The sequence below is a fragment of the Dreissena polymorpha genome, chromosome 13 (assembly GCF_020536995.1).
Source record: "Dreissena polymorpha isolate Duluth1 chromosome 13, UMN_Dpol_1.0, whole genome shotgun sequence".
In the NCBI taxonomy this organism is placed as follows: Eukaryota; Metazoa; Mollusca; class Bivalvia; order Myida; family Dreissenidae; genus Dreissena; species Dreissena polymorpha.
In genome coordinates, this window is record NC_068367.1 from 37,064,349 (window position 1) to 37,070,348 (window position 6,000).

Below are 6,000 nucleotides of genomic sequence, written 5' to 3' on the forward strand. Positions count from 1 at the left end.
TAAAAGTTGCATAAACAAAATCTAGTTGCACCAAACATTCGAGTGACATATCTTCAAAAAGGCAAAGAAAAACAATCTTTCATTTTTTACGGTAGTTAAGGCTTCGTTATCGTCTTGCTCTGAGCTAACAAACAAAACTTAAAACCCCAGATTTAGTATGTTTAACCCTTTACCACACAGATACGTATTTTCAGGCATTTGTATTCCCTAAATAAGGTGAATGGAATTTTAGACCTTTCTTACTAGATTCAAGTTGTTAAGGCTTCAACTCCAACCCTTAGATACTGATGAGAGTCAAACAGCATAAAACCTGAACAAACTGCGAGTCACTCGCAGGTTGTTCTGGTTTTATGCTGTTTGCACATAGCCATTTTTACTCTGCTTGTAAGTGGCAAAAGGTTGTCACAGAGGCGGCAACATTTAATCCTTTGCATGCTGAGCAATTTGTCGTCTGCTAAAATGTCGTCTGCAGAATTTCTAAAATTAGCATTTTCTTCGATTTTTTCAAAGAATACTATCAGAATAGCAAACAGTTTGGATCCTGATGAGACGCCACGTTCTGTGGCGTCTCATCTGGATCCAAACTGTTTGCAAAGGCCTTTAAAATTCAGCTCCAGCGCTTTAAGGGTTAAAAACGACCGGTTTCAGACTAAATATACTTTTATTTTAACTAACATTTGTTACTGTTTAACTAATATTATTTTGCTGGAAAATGGAGGTGTTCAATGTTGTTATAAATACAAAAAAAAAATTACTTCATGCGCCGAATTCATCAACAATTCTCAAAGGTAACTTTTTTCAAGAGAGAATCGAAGGAACATTCTGAACTGTATCATATGAATCCTATTAGTCATTTTTCTCAAAGAAATTTAGCAGATACTCAATCAAAGACTATCAGCGAATCCGTTGTTTTCCAGCGAGTGTTATTGCTAGAGGTTAGATATAAGTAAAGTAAACTCTTATTACACAACCATAAACTTATTAAACGCTTTTTTTCTAGAACTTCCTTTATTTCACATTTGCCTAGCGGAATATATATTTAAAGACGATTCTGTTCTATCTAAGCTTTTTCAATAAAGATGCATTCCATGTCACTACCTCCAAACTGTTGATGCATTTTATAGATTTTCCTTTGATTCACACAGCGCAAGAAAAGTATAATTCTAAAAATGAGTTTGTCCTCTTCAATCATTAGTAATTAATTTGATAATGATTATTGGTAAGAAAACGCATCTCCCCTAAATGAAGTAACCATAAGATAAGCGTTAAACTAAAACAATTAAAAAGTGATGTGAACCTGTCTAAATTCTGCGATTCCATTTCTCCAAATTAAGCACGATAATTAATTATTGACAATGAGCAAATTGATTTAACTGATGCAACGACTAATGGCGACGATTCGTTATGGGATCCCTTGATTATAATTAAAAGTACCGTGAATGGAACAAGGCCGTTGATATGTATACGATGAATAGGCCTCCTTTCAATTGTGGCGTTTCAATCGCACATTCTCGGCCCTTTCCGTCAAACATCGGATAAGTACCTCGAAGGAGATAGTATGAATACACATTTCGGAAGCGGTATTGCGGTCTACCTACGCGGGCCTACGCGAATCAAAATTACATTGTAAAAACAAACATGGCCGGTTTTGCGAGTTGTTTACATTTTGCAAAGATGAAAATGAGGATTTTCTATGCTCTGAAGCCAGAGCAAGTACAAACTCTACAGGAATTATGGACGCCATCGTTGTTATTGTTTATGTTGTTGTAACATTCTTAGAATGGTATCACGTGGGCGGACTACTTTCAACCCGTATTTCTCCCGAGTCCGATTATGATAATCTGCGAGGGGTATCGAATGGTGGCGTTTGTGAAAATATTGACGTTCAAACTATGGAGAAATGGAACTGATTGCTGTCATTGTTGAGTCGGTTGAATGTATCAATAAGCGCTGATCACAGCAGTGACGAATACCTACAACTCCTCGTGTCCTTCTATGACGCAAGGCGGTATAATAATGTACATGAATGAATCTGTTGATAACTGGGCAAACTAAAGCAACTATAGACGTAAGATATTACAATTTGCAGATGCACAACTACACGAGACAATGGTCAATGCACAAGTATTTAGTCAGATAGGTTTGGGTCCAAGGATAGAGAGACGGACAAACGTCAAAAGTAAATCCAGAATACACTTCCTCTGATCCGATCCAGCGATGGGGTGGCATAATTGAATACATCGGGTAAATGTGTGTTTAGCGACAAGTTTTTATGTAATATTTCCTTTGAAAGTATTTGAATTGCGTACGATATATTGTAAAAATGTTGCCATTTGAACAGATATACCTTAAATTATCGCGTGCGACATTGATATATCGCGTGTGAAATTTATGTATTTACGAAGACATTAACAACGCTGGTTAATATCAGTATAATATTGATAACTATAGTGAATGAAGAAAGCTATCACCATATATACATACAACGTACCTTGGAAGTGGCGGTATTGCGCAATAAAGTTGTCGCATCAGTTGATCCGAAGGTCATTTGCTTTGACAGGTCACACACCGTTTTCCATGCAATTACACGGTCGAGAGCCACTATTACTGTAGTGAGAAGCCATGGTATACAATAAACAGATAAATCGCTGATTTTGCGCTTTCAAAGCAGCTATAAGTGACACAAAAATACAAAACAAAATAGAAAATGACAAACGCGCTTGGCGCTTTCAAATCACGTCTACAAAACAAAATAGAATAAAATAGAAGACTACTTCCCGACCCACGAATGCGGAAGCGTTTTTGCATTATTAACAAAAAAGTGCCAAAAAATAAAAAAATTCTAATTCACATAACCAAAGTCTTTTGAAAGGTTTTTCATGTCCTTATATATAAGTGAAGAGAAGTACTCACCTCTCAATTCACAATCATGAACGCTAAAAGCGCTTTACATCAGCATTAAGTCTTTAGAATATAAGCAATGAAATCCAGACCCGTGAATGCGGTAGTGTTTTGCATATCAGCTATCAGTTTCGACAACTACGCAACTCTAAATCCAGACACACGGAAGTGTCGATAACTTAACAAATCATAAATCCAGAAACACGTCTACACAACATCAGCAATATATTAAATGATTATTATTCTTTGAGCACCAAGATTCCGCTCACACGGTGCTAACAGCTGAAGTCTAAGCCGAGTCTCAATACAAAAATACAAACGTGCGATCGGCGCGACTCATCGAATCATAGTATTTACGTTTCGTATTGGAGTCCTTGAGTTTTTTTTTTCAACCGGCTATATAAGCATGTATAAGCAAGTCAGACGTTTGTTTCTGGAGCTAAATGCAACATTCCTGCTGCGGTATCAAGTAGCGGAGCATGATAGATACGATGGATTCTAAAAATTTATCTTGGCAACAATCATTGAGAAGCTTGAATTTCCAATAAGGTCACACTACACTTATTCAAATCCATATGTAATCTCATGCAAAAGCAATAACTTTAACGCAATATAAATGCAACATTGTGCGTATAGCGAACCTCATAACCATACTTATCCTAAGAGGGCATTCTAAGCTTAATTGGTTTAATCAATAAAATAGTTAAGTCATGTGATTTGCAAGAGAGAACTAGAACTTTTTTGAAAGGACTCCCAAAATAAAAAAGAGCTATGAATTCTTTGAAATGATTCTATGGTGCCTTTCTATTTTAGTATAATATAATTTAGAGGCCAACGGTACGCGTTGTGGAATCTCAGGTTTGTGGGGGTGGTGCACAATTCGGGATTTTGATTGTTGTTAGGGAGGAACCGCACTCCTCTAGAGAGGTGCGCTTTATCGCCAATCTCGCACGAGAATGCCCAAACCAACCGTGTCTTGACCCATCATCCCACGCAGAGAGACCCAAACCGCCGCGCTGCCTGCCGCCCGGAGACAACGCCAGAAACACCGCGCCAAATAGAAAAAGAGGCAACCCAGCCCCAGACAACCCTCAAGTGGACAAAAAGGCTCCAATTCCCATCTCTGTGATGTGTTTAACTCTCAGCCCAAAGAGATGAATGAGCGGGGGGCTATAGCAAAATAGAGGAAACGTCCTGATTCCAGAGCGCTCTTGGTATCCGTTGTAAGAACCGGTACACTGCATCCCCATTTAAAGTCACGTACTTACTAAGGTGGTCTCGATAGGACGTTGTCGGCTCAGGTACTACTTATATGTCCCGCTGGTACTTTTAAATATACTTAAATGTACCCCGGGTAGCGAAAATATACAACCACGTAGGCCTTACCCGACCAATTAAGACTGTACCCGAGTTTTATTCCAAACCAAAATCCGATGTCTTAAAACGCGCTACGGAAACAAAAACAATCTCTCACTGTTGTACCTACCAAGCTGACGTTAAGGCATGTATTACATGGGATGATAGTAACATACTTGTCTTGTTCAATTCAGTATTGAATGTGTTATCATATTTTATTTGGTTTGTGTAGGTATTACGGTCGGTAAATATGTTCAAAATACACAATGCGCAATGTATCAGTAAATATTTAAATATTGAGATGTTTGCGTATACACATATTATGAAAGATTCTAGTTACATAAACAAGATGGGAATAATATGGTGATGTAAAAGAATATGTCGAGTTTTTATCATTATATTTTAGCTGATAATGCAAGTCTGCGTTATTTCTAAAGTATGATAGCGCTTAGGTCTAATCCACAGGTACTTGAAACAATTTTTTGGTCCTTATATATATAATAAGAGTTAAGGTACCCAACGATGATTTCACAGGTGTATTGAATAACACAATGCAACAGCATAATAGATCAAACAATGCACACATATGTCGTTGTGGTTGCCAGCAGGAAGCGTCCATCTATGATAAAACACCTTTTATTTGATGAAAATCGTCGAAGTATGTCCAAAACCGCCAAAAGTTTCACAAATAGTACCCCAAAATCAAAGTGTGTAATTCCTGACGTCCAGCTGTCAGTAATGAATGAAGGCGATTTTCGGTTGATTGTTCACAATTAAACAAGAACTTTGCTATAAACTCCACAAATGTTTTTCATTTACTAAGTTTGTCTTCGAACTACGGCGTTCTTAAGTCCCAGTTGAACGGTAAACAGTCGGAAATTCAGAAGAAACAACAAATTTAGTGTACTTTCACTTTCATGACCATCATTTTGAGGCAGAAATCGGTGTTACGGACAGAAGACGTTTTCATTGGTTGAAAATAAAATTGGTAAACGTGTTCTATAATTTACGACTTTTTCAACCAATCGATAACAAGATAATAATTTACCGCGTTCCATCAATAAAATGGATTCTGTTTGAACATAAAATATAATATCTGGTGTATTTTCAACTTTTTCTGAGTATTTTTGTTGTGCCGTTACCAAAGAACGACGTAGTTCGATGGCAAACTGAGTAAATGACAAACGCACGTGGAGTTTATAGCAAAGTTCTTGTTTAATTGTGAACAATCGACCGAAAATCGCCTTCATTTATTACTGACAGCTGGACGTCAGGAATTACACACTTTGATTTTGGGGTACTATTTGTGAAACTTTTGGCTGTTTTGGACATACTTGGACGATTTTCATCAAATAAAAGGTGTTTTATCATAGATGGACGCTTCCTGCTGGCAACCACAACGACATATGTGTGCATTGTTTGATCTATTATGCTGTTGCATTGTGTTATTCAATACACCTGTGAAATCATCGTTGGGTACCTTTACTCTTATTATATATATATAAGGACCAAAAAATTGTTTCAAGTACCTGTGGTCTAATCGATAATGATACGGGGGTGAACCCACTCACCAAGATGAGTTGTTATCTTTAGTGTTACGTTATAGGTTACAATATACTAAATCTTTTTGGAGTGCAATGCTATACTCTCTTAAAACATGAACACCATTTATTTGAAAACACGGTTCTCTGTAGGGTCACTTGCCATGACTTTATTTTAGTATATTTGTGTGTGCATGTGGCA